This window comes from Rhea pennata, chromosome 8 (assembly GCF_028389875.1).
Source record: "Rhea pennata isolate bPtePen1 chromosome 8, bPtePen1.pri, whole genome shotgun sequence".
NCBI classification, from domain to species: domain Eukaryota; kingdom Metazoa; phylum Chordata; class Aves; order Rheiformes; family Rheidae; genus Rhea; species Rhea pennata.
Window position 1 is genome coordinate 4,929,198 of NC_084670.1, and position 11,879 is coordinate 4,941,076.

Genomic DNA, 11,879 nt, shown 5'->3' on the forward strand with positions numbered 1-11,879 from the left:
TACTATCAGTTGTTTCTAAAGGAGGATGCAAAGATCGTTTTCCAAGATGAGTTCTATCAAAATGATAAAAGATATATTTTTTTCTGTTCCTATTCATGAATGACACTGTTGTCAAGACCTTCCTGTTTCTCTCAGGTTCTTATTCTAACCTTTTTCTATGCAATTCAATGTAGAACATTCGTGAGGGGTCAGAGAAGTAGAGTGAGCAAGCCAATGTTTCAGCATCTTCAGGTCAATGTGGAAAAAAAGGTGTAAGGTACATGCATCAGGAGCTACTGGAAGTGATAAATGGACTGAAAACTTGATAAACTTATCGAAGCTCCAAAAGCCTTGTCCAAGTTTCAGTGCAGATGCCTCATAGCTTCAACTACCACTCTTGATCTTTTTTTCTTGACTTCAAGGTGGACCCAAGGGAACACATAGGATGCAAGAATCTACTGGAAAAGTGGCTTCATTTTTGACTAACTTCTAGAATTGCGTAGAGGAACAGGGATTTGACCAAACTGTCAAATGAAATATCTTTTCCAAGCTGTTAAAAAAAAAAAAAAAAAAAGTGCATATATTGAAGTTGGTCTCCTTTGTCAGATCAACTTGTACAGAATAGTACTAGAATTTAGATGACCCCTGCCCCAGCTCAGATGCTTGATGCTTTCCCTCCCACCACTCTCTGCAATCTGAGGCTTGAGGTAATTAAATCTATCTCTTTTTCCCCTCTAGCTACATTGATCTGTATTGTATATTTGGACTCTAGAGAATCAAAGCTCTTTATTCCTGCTTGGGATATGTTGTCTTCAGATTTATTCCAGACGTGTATGGAATAAATAATGAAGGACTAAATGATGAAGAAATAATGTAGCAGAGTCACCGCAGAGTAATTTGTTGGCCACAAGATGGCAGTTGGGCTGCTTGAGCTATTTTGAAATTGATAAAATGTAACACCTTCAATTTTAGTCTGGCTTTAGCAAATTATCAAGGTGGTTTTCCCTTTCAGTGCTAACTGCAATGACTCTTCCCTGGAGTAAACTTGAAACATCATCTTTGTGAGCTAGTGAGTCCTGTGTGGTTCTCTCTAAGGCTTTCAGCCCTGCTTTACCTGGATACTAGGTATCTTTATGGAAAACTACTAAGCCTATGGAAAGTCTGGCAAGCCTGCCTTTCTTTTATTAGAAATGATCTGAATGGAGTGACTGACCGAGTGAAAAATCGTACATAAGAAAATTAAGTATGCACCATTGGATTTACATTTATAGTAGCCAGGCTTGAGCCCCTGTTGCAAACCTAGTCTGCTTTCTTCCTACTGTAGGGTAACAAATGAAGGCAGAACATTTTATTTATGTGCTGACAGCATACTTGTCTCTGTCTAACGATTAAAGCAGGATCTGTGCTTTAAGGAGATAAGAGATGTTTCCACCTGTGTTTCTGATGTCCCAGGACTTCAGTTTTTTTTACCCAAATCTGTTTACTACAAACTGTCAGGGAGCAGTAAGACTGCTCCATGAGGGAAAGCAAGCCAGGAGCTAGTCACTTCACATGGCACCCTGGCAGAGTGAATAGTGCAGACAGTGACAGTTGTGGCTCATTGACAGTCCAGTGATCATTAGACAAACTCAAGGTGACTGGTGAGGTCCAAAGTCAATCCAGGAAGCCCAGCCAGCCCATCAGGATCAGCGCTGGGTACAGGCCTCCCTCCAGCGTAGCTCTGCAAGGACAGAGCCAGAGCTGAAACAGCTCGCCGTGGGCGGCAGGGACCTGGGGAAGCCCTGGTGAGGCTGGTCGGGGCAATTGAGGCCTACTGGTGCCCTCGGCTCTGACCCAGCTCTCCTGAGATAGAGGAGGCTGTTTGGCTATGTAATGTAAAAAAGGCTTAGCAGTGAATCTCCTGGCTGAGGAGCTGGGGCTCCAGATTTCAGTTTCCTATATACCCTTGCAAGGTTCACTTAGCTGCATAGTGTGCAAGTTTCTCTTCTGTAAAACAGGAATGTGAGAGGACAAATTCATTCATGGTTATGAGATGACTGGAGCTTAGTGGGATGGATATGTATCTGAGGTGAGAAGAAAGTGAAAATTTTTATCTAGTGTCATGTTTTTACAGTATGAAGGGTAAACTGGGAGACAGAAAGCATGAGAGATTCCTTAAATCAGCCCAACCTACTTGTTCAGGACAGGGTGATATGTCAGTACTTTGTTCTATAATCTTTATTCTTTTATGCTTGGTATTTTCCCACTCCTTTCTTTTGTATCAAGTATTTCATTAACTAAAATGGTGAAGGGAAAGAATTGATCTCAATATTTGGAGGAGCTGAATGTAGGTTAGTTGGATTTTGGAGACTGTCAGGGAGAAGACTGACTTCAAATTGTGAGCCTGGAGAAAGGTTTCTTATCATATTTAAGCACTTTAACAAAGTTGCAAATGTTTCTTAAAGCAATCAGAACCTCAGCAGATTATTCTTCACTTCTTTGCTATCTATCAGCCTCTCATGACTTTGCTAATACAAATGAGGCTACCCTGATCTGTATTTAACCAGTATTTCAGCCAATGAGCTAGAAAGAAAAAATATCCTTGAGAAGCAACAGGGTCCAATTTTCACTGTCAACAATGAGGCCTCTATTCTGTTCACATTCAAAACTTTGGCAAAAGTCCCAGTAGTTAGATCTGGATTTCTCCTCCTTAAAACAATATTCTTCCTTTTGTGCTTTATCCTCTGCTTGTCAGAATTGGCTGATTATGAGCTCCTGCACAGATGACATTTTAGCTTCAGTAAGCAGGAAGGAGGCATGAATTAGGACTTAGAAAAATGTTCAATAATTAGCCACAAAGGAAGGAAAACATCCCAAAAATGTACACTGAAGGAATTGACTTACTTCATTTGACTGGGCTGGAAAGTTCAACTGTAATGATGGTGGTTATATTAATTATGATTTGGTTGGAAGAAAGCTTGCTTGTCCCTAAATGCTGTTCTTTGTTTTCTAACTCAGAGAGATATCTTTGCACGTTGCTACTGCTGTGTGTCAGAATCCCAGAAATGGGATATTCCTTGAGACCTGTATACTGCACTTTGATTTGGGTTGCATTGCATGATGGCACAATTTGATCATGGGTTAACTCTCAGGCCAGGGTTCAAACAAGCCTATGGAAAGTTTTAGTGCTTTTTCTGTTTTCATTATCCTCAATAACTGTGGTGGATTCAGTCTTGGATTGTGACATCTGAGGTTAAAAGGACAAGCTCTTGCATTTCAGCTGGAGCCAGGGGAAGCATGTCCCAGGCCTTTGCTGAGTACACCACCCTATTTTTAGCAGTGACCACTATCACAAATGCTATTGATCGTGCATCTCCTACTCTCACATCTCAGTTACAGCTCCATCCTGCCCTGCCTACAGTGGTAATGATGTGGACTGTTTGTGGACATAGCTACTGTAACGTACATACTATACATGTTCCTGTGTGATATTGGAGAACTTCCTACTACTGTCTCAGATGTGCCTCTGCTTCAGTTGGTGCCTCACAGCTGTTTGGTCTCTCTTTTCATAATGGCAAAAACCCTACATTTAATATGAATTTACTTTTTCCATGCTGACCTCTCCCTATCTTTGGTGACAGTTTTGCAAGAGAGAAGATCCGCTGAAATGGTTCTTCTGTGTGGCTATGAAAGCCGTTCATACCTATGGACATCTTGATTTTCTCTCTGAGTAGGTCCCATTCTATGAAGCAATCGCTGAAGAAATCTCTGTCTCTTGACTTTGGACTTTCAGTTTGGGAGTTTGTGTTCTGAAGTTTCTGTGGGAGATACATGTCCAAGAGGCAACACATCTTGGAGAAAGTTTCTTAATGGCTATTGTGAGCCAGTACATCTAGGGCTTTAAAGATAAGAAGAAAGATCTTGAATTTGATGGGAATGCTAAGTACAGCTAATAAAATAAGCATAATATTAGCAAAGAGAATTGTTCAGAAAGTACACATTCACTGATATTTATGACCAGTTTCCCAAGCAATAGCAGATTTATTTATTTTTTTTTAACAACTTTACCTTTTAATACCACTGATTAGGAGTCAGACTCTAAGTTACTGACAGTGTCTTCCAGCAGAGTTGTCAGGCATGGATGTGAAGGGGTGTGGTTGCTAGTGGTCAGAGTGGTCACAGCAACATCCCCTTAAAAGTATAGCTATTTTACAGAAAAAAAAAATACTTGAATAGGTTGTTTTGCCTTGAGGGACTGTTCTAGGTATACTAACAAAAATATATCTTTGCCATGTGTAACTTTGTCTGCATAAGAAGACTTTGCCATTATAGTTTACAAATTTCTCTATATCAATAAAATGTTCCTAACAATCATTTTGGACTTAGTCATTTGTATAAAATGTATACACGGTTCTGCTTTGTGGAAAAAAGGGAACAAATTGTATGCATGCAAGTTCTCCTGCAGAAGCCATAAGCAAAGCACTCTCACTCTTAACGCTAGACAGAGCTGCTTTGTGATTTCTGTCTTCCTCCAAGGGTTCACAAAAGCTTCTTCCTTCTAACCTTTTTATTTCCTGCTCCCTGGTTTTCTCTTTTAAACTTGATTGCTCCTGAAAAAGGCAGTTTGTAAGGATAAATCCAGATACCTACTACTCTTTTCTGCCTCTGCTTTAAAATACCAAAAAAGCTTTGACAGCTAAGAACCTCAGTGAGATGAAGTGGCTTAGCCCATGCAGTATGGCTGCGGCTGCAAGAACTGCATAGTACCTTGAACTCTTCCTATTGAGACTTTCACCCCAGGTGCTGATACATCAATGACTCTTAATGTGCAATCTATTAGCATGTTTCACTGTAACAGTCTATTGAGTTGCAGTAATCCGGCCTGGAGGTCAGAGATGAAAGGCTTGCTGTTGAAGCTGCTTATTGAACTTCATCCTCCATCTTTAGCAGGTCAGGAAACTCATCCACCAAGAGAATGACCTTGGCCAGGTCATGGAGACTGATGGGCAGGTTGGATAGTGCAAATCTGAATTCTCAAACAAGTCTTGGAAGCAGATAGGAAGGATGTTAAGTTATCAGTAAGACAAAGCTCCTCTATATCTTTATTTTAAAATGCCAACATAGAAAAGTTTATATCTTTTAAAATAAAATTGAATATAAAATAGAATATTTTCAGATTACTATGCTGCTAATGCAACTCTATCTCACTGGGCTCAATGAGACCATGTTTTTACAGGTCTGTTCTCCTCTATAAGACTCACCTACTAAAAAAGGATCACAAAAATCATCACAAAGAAGCTATTGACACTGAGAAAAATTCATTAACATTTTCTGATGCTAAAGAAAAATCACCTAGCAGCATACAGCAAATCCTATGGATTGGTCAAACAACAGATTGCTCAGGCTTCCTGAGGCTTTAGATGCTAAGGTACCTCATAATGATGTGTGTGATTTGTAGACAGGAGAGAGTTTAGAAATTCATGTGTACCTCACCACAGATGGGCTTCAAAGACCAAAAATATTCACCTAGGAAACTTAAAATCTTGTTCAATTCTCTTCTTTGATACATATAATTTTTTAAAACCTCAGTTTTTTGATTAATTTTGACAATAAAGCGAGTGGATTTGCACACTGTATATGAAGCATAAAGGTAATGTGTCTAAAGTCCCTACAGATGGGAGGTTTGAGCTTTTTGCTCTTTCAAAGCCAATTACCTTTTGGCCAAAGCTTTCTGGAAGAAACTGAACAACCTTCTACAACCTTCTACACGCCTCTTCTCATTTCATAGATGCCAGGTGTTGGATTTGTTCCCTCTACTTCCTTTGATTTTTCTGCATGGTGGTGTAAATGAAAGGCTATTCTTTATTTATTGCAGATAGAAAGTGTGTGCTGCAGACTTAATTCAGGGCATGACTCAATCCTTCCCTGAAGCAGAGTATGATATTTGTCGTTTGCAAGCACCTGGAAGCACAGTGCTCCAGATTCTCTGTAATCAGGAATAAATTCAAGTAAATTTTCGAATTACATGTGTTGTTTGAATGAATACGTTGGAATGAGAGTAGCGTAGAGCAAGACGAATCTATCCATCATAGGCATTTAGTGTAAAGCCTATATTTGCTTTTCTTTACTATCCACAAAGATTCGATCAACACAGCAGTTCTGTCATTTGCTAAATACATGGGCTCTGCTCTCCAGGACACCAGCTCATCAGTTACCAAGTGAGCAGCCTGTCATAGAGCCTACACAGATCATTTGTAACTGTCACATACCCAGAGATCAGAATCTTCCTAAAGTCCAATCCTTTGATGGCTTGGAAATAGGCTAGCTGTACCTGATAACATGCCTTGCCAAATAGAAGGGAAGATGCTCGACCCAAAGCCCAGGCACTGAACTGGAAAGTTTGAGCCTCTTACATGAGGCACCAGCCTGCAACAGTTGCTTTAAGTATTACTGTTCATGGTGCATTGCTCTCCGAGAATATGGGTGATCACTTCAACTCTGTGTTTTTGGAACTGGCTGTCTGGAAGCAAGGTCTGCTCTGTTTCCTTACAAGAGATGCAGGAAGTGCTCGGAAATCATGTTACAGAATGTGGCTGAAATGTTGATAAAATCTAGGTGCAAAAACAAATGCTAAGGAAACTAGCTGTGTAAGTCTTACAGTTTCCCCCTCCTCCCTTCTTTTTCTTCTCTTGCTTTCTGGAAAGCTAAGAATTTACATCTTGTTCTTGAACCTGTTTATACTTTCAGTTACATTGTTTTCTAGTCATTTACCCACCAGTACCTATGTAGGTTCCTTAAATATGGTCAGAATGATAATTTGCAACCATGAAGTAACTATGTTGGATCTTAAAGGGCAGCACAATTCAGTATTTTCAGCTCATGCTGTGTTCCCTTGTACTTTTCTTCTTAGTTCTCTGCAGAGAGTTAATGTTTTTTGTAATGATGACAGTACACAGTGAACCTTCAGTTTTGATGCTATTTTTTGCTCCTGTCTCCTAAAAACTGCTCCAACATTGTACGTGTACTTTGGTCTTTGATATTTAATCTGGACTAGTTGTGTTCTGTTTTCTTCTCTGTTTTTAATATATAGATATATATATTTAAATGAGTAGCTGACACATTTGACTTTTAAAAAAGCAGTAGCTGCAAGTAGTTCTAAGCCTGGAGATTTTGCTGTAAGACTGGTTGTCACAGATTAAGTGCTCTTTAAGAATATATTGATATACTCTCAGTTGTTGGATTACATGTTCCCTAAATACTGTTCATATTATAGGCCTTATGTACTCTAACGCTTCCTTGGGAGCTTCTGTATACTGTCACTGCAGTGATGTGCCAATGTCAATGAAAGAACCAGGGGAATCTAGCTAATTTCAGTCATGCATCTTTCCATCTCTTCCTTAGCATGTAATTTTGTCAGTAGCGAGTAGATGGGGAAATTTAGTATCCCTTCTTTTTCTTGTGGGACTTCTGATAAACCCCAGGTTCCTCCTCAAAAAAAAAAAAAAAAAAAAAAGAATAAAATCTTTTTGTCTGTTGCAGACCTCTTATGCATTAATTCATTTAAGGTTTGTGAACATCTTGGAAGATGTTATCTACTTGCATTCTTATTATTAAATATATGGAAAAGGATTATCCATTATTATATGGATAATCTTCAGTGGGGGGATAACCATGCCTACTGGGTTATCTGATCATGCTCTTTCTCAATCTGGAAGTTTTCCTACGATGACCATGATACTTCCAGACTAGATGTCTAGTGAGTTGTCTATAACAATACCTCCAGCATAGCTGTCAAACAGACAAGATTTTATTTTATTTCTGTTGCTATTGCTTAGGTCAACTGCAGCATGTGCTCCATGAATATGTTGCTACTCTTCTGCTACATGGTGCATGAACGTGTGTTTCTAAGCTAAGAATCCCAGGCACAGCTAGCATAGAAGACCTGGCATAACTATTATAGACCCAGCTGAAACTTCCTGTCTCTAAGGCAGACCTTGTCAGAGCCCAGCAGATCTCACTATTGTAAGCCTGTTTGTTTCTGATATTTGGCGTAATAGTTCTTATTCTTGATTTTGCACTGTTATATTGAGATAGAATCCCCTAAGGACTAAAACTAGCTTTTTGCTCTTTCACACCCTTCAAACACTTGCTGGTGATACTGCATTCTCACTTCCCTCTCCCTACCCAAGGAACTTTTCTTCAGATTAGATTCCTGCACTCCTTTACCATTTACATTTTTTTCATTTTGATTTCCAACGAGTTTGTCAATATCTCTCTGTGACTATGCTAGAATATTCATGTGTGTGTGATTCTGTATCACTGAGCGGTTGCAGTGATGTTGCCCACTTAGGAATGAAATGCCAGACTTCCCTTCCAGTGTCTTTGCTTTTCACAGCTTAGGTCAAACCCTGCCTGAACGCTAACGTACTTTCCTGCATGTTAATTTTAGTTAATAGCTATTCAGTAAAACAATGCATCTGGCTCAAGATATATGGCACAAATTAAGTTCAACGCCCAAACAAATTCAGCAACCGACCCAGGCCTCAGTGGGCTCTTTAAGTCCAGTGTAACCTGCATTTACATTGTTTTATTTCTCTCTCACACTGTAACTTGCTCCCTGTGGGATTACGTTGAGTTAGTTTCATTTTCGCGTTGTACTAGTGCCACTATAGTCTTGCATTTAAATAGTCTCATTTCATTTTGATATCATGACGTCATCTCCACAGTGGCGCATTGAGACTGTCTGGAGAATTTAGTGATAATGCCAAAGCAGAGTCAAGCAGCACTTCCCAGCAAACCAGTTGGCTAGACATGTTGCTGTGCTCTACTGGAAGCTCAGCTTCAATTTCCAAGCCCAGTCTCATTCTCTGGGCTGATTATACAATGTATTTTTATATCCTTTGATATCCCACTTCACTCTGCCACTGGCAGGAAGCATATGTGTACGGCAAGAGGAAAGGTCTTGGGAAGGCCAATAGTGCCAGTCGTGTGCTGGTTGGCAGTAGCTGGCCAAGGGCACAAATAGGGGAAGTTCCCAAGGCTGCAGCCAGTAGAAACTTTTCTCATCACCTAGGGATGATTAAAGCTGTCCACTGGAAAATCCCATGAGAGGTCAAGGAAGGGTGAATCCATCCCTGAGGTGCTGTGGAATATGGATTACTCTAACCTACCAAGTGGCTGCTCTGAAGCCAAAAACAACTAGACATGAATGAGCAGATGCCCTCAGAGTCCTCTGACAAACATGTACGCACAGCTACTGCAGTGCCCTGAGTACCTTGAATACCATGGTAACGCAGAGCACTTCCAAACAGTAAATGTCAGCAGCTTAATGGCAATCTGTGCACATCTGTCTGCAGTCTGCGCTTCATAAACAATTCGTAAGTTGTATCCTGATGCATGAGAATTTGTGGTAGACTTCCCCCTTCCAGCTCAATGGGAGCCACTTGGGGAAGGAGGGAACCAACCCTCAGCTATTAATAGCATGTCGTCCAGTCAGGGACACAACTCTGGGGCCTTTAGCTCGCTTGGCTTCATGGGAACAGCAGAGCTGGTACTTCAGTATGTTTTTTCTTATTTATACAACTACCATTAAATCACTCTAACTTAGTCATACAGTATTTATGGTAAGATTAGCTACATGACTGCATCCAAAGCAAGTAAAGAGATTCCTGCTTCTTGGTGGAACATTCACTTGGAAGGGAACCTCTAGTTTTGATGTCTATTTTCCCCCTACTACTATAAAATTCCTGAGGACAAATGCAGTCAGGCTATTTGACTCTAAAGATGAAATCTTGGTTATTATTTTAATTATTTTTTTAACAATGATTGAGCTCTGAAGCTTTGAGCTTGAGGTTTGGTGGGATTTTTTAAATTCCTCCTTTCCCTTAAAGCAGGGAAACTACTTTGTGCAAACATACAAAAGCAATTCAGGGAAGCTGTTAGTTTTAGGCATTTCTAGAGTGATGCAAGAATAAAACCATTTGTTAAAGCTTCCTCTGGGATCCTCTATCTATATATATTTGTCAAAGGACACAATATTGAATGCTGCATTTTCCAAACACTAGACCAAGATGAATTATATCTGGATGCTGAGCCTTCCTTATATAAATCAGTGGCATATCAATAATAGGGTTTATCTTCTCCCTGAAGTTTTATAGTAAATATGGTAGCACCCATATGGGAAATGATAGGTTTAGTTTCACAGACTGCTGAAAAGGGTATTACCAGTGGGACCAGCTTTTTACTCTAGTCAATAGACTAAAGGGAAAGTAAGTGAAATAAAGACACAAACTAAAGGGGTTTGGGATGATGCTTTGGAACAGGTCTTTGTGACTGTTAAACGGGGGAGGGCGTTCAGAAGTCCAGGTGGAACTGCTGTCAGTTCTTCAAAGTTATTGACAAGGAAAGGAATGCTGTTTAAAGCTCAGATAGGATTTGAACTGAGTGGTGGAGGAAGACAAAGGATGTATGGAAATAATTGTTTATTGTACTAATTCAACTTCAGAGCCCGGGGCCAAATCTTCTCCTAAGTTTTAAGTAACAATTGGTTTGGTAGTTTCATTCTAATCTTCATTTTTCACATGAAGCACAAGTGCAATCCTGAAACCTGTTTGTTATGATTGACATTTTATATTGATTTTAAAGTTATTTTGTTCATTTATAAGGTCCTCAAAAATGTATTTGTGGACTACCTTTCAAGGTTGACTTTTCACTTATGCTTTCCAAAAATAATTCACTAATTTACTGTGATGCTCACATTTGTTGCAACCTAGAAGCAGTTAGGTCTTGAGTATTATGTCCTGTGGCTGTGAAACTTTCATCCTCCTTATAGACAGTGTGCTAAGTCTGCTCATTTTGCTAAGCGTTCTGTGGTGACTGGGATTCTCTCAGGACTTGTGTACCCGTGTGTACCCAGGTACACAAGTACTACAGAGCTAGCTGAGATAGCTGAAGTCCTTATTTATCCCTAGCTCAGGTACCTCAGATGCAGAAAAGGGGTCTTACCCTCTGTGTAGTCTACCCATCAGCAGTAGATGCACATTTCCTGTAGTTGCTTCTGCTGTACTGAAACACCACGCAAAGATGCATGGGTGAGAATGCTAAAAGGGAAAAAAGTGATGAAAAAGAGGGAAGGGAAGAAAGGAGGATGTATCCAGATGGCTGAGGTAGTAAGAATAGGTGCTAATGGAGAAACAAGCAAATGGAAACTAAAAGAAATGGAGAATTTGAGTGGAGATGAAAAACATGAGAAATTAAGATGTATACTGCAGTGTGGATAAGCACATTGTAACAGAGAAGAATGACCAAATGCCTTATGAACCTATGTATTGGGTTCCTCTTCTGTCCCTCAACAGACTGTATCAGAGAAAACGATCTGCTTTCCTATCTTGAACCAAAAAAAGTGGAAGAATTCCACTTTCAGAGATGAGGATCTCTATCTACTTTCACTGCTTTGTCCCTGACTCCCTGTATAACCCAGGCAGGAAAATCAGTTCCTTCAGTTGTGCTCCTGTCCAGCAGTTGTAAAATGGGTATAATTGCTTCTTTACCTCAGAGGAATTATATGAAGATACTCTAGAGCTGATTGATGTGGACCAGGACCGAAGCGTGTTTGGTGATGTCATGATACTAGTCCCTTGCTGTTTGCTTGTAACTTTTTGTTTTTGTTGATCGAAACATGAAAGGAAGATTTTGGCAGGAAGATGCTGAGACATTTCATAAGCAAATATTGTAACTGCCACTACAGGGACCTCCTTTCTTAAATCAGACTTGAAGAGGGCTTTCTTAATCAGTCTATGCTAATATTCACAGTTTAGACCCACTGTTTCTAAAGGCTCTGTTTCATTATAGGTTAATGTTTTACTTGTGCCTATCTGTCATATAATGTGAATTAATGCTAGCTCTTATACTGACTCTGTTAA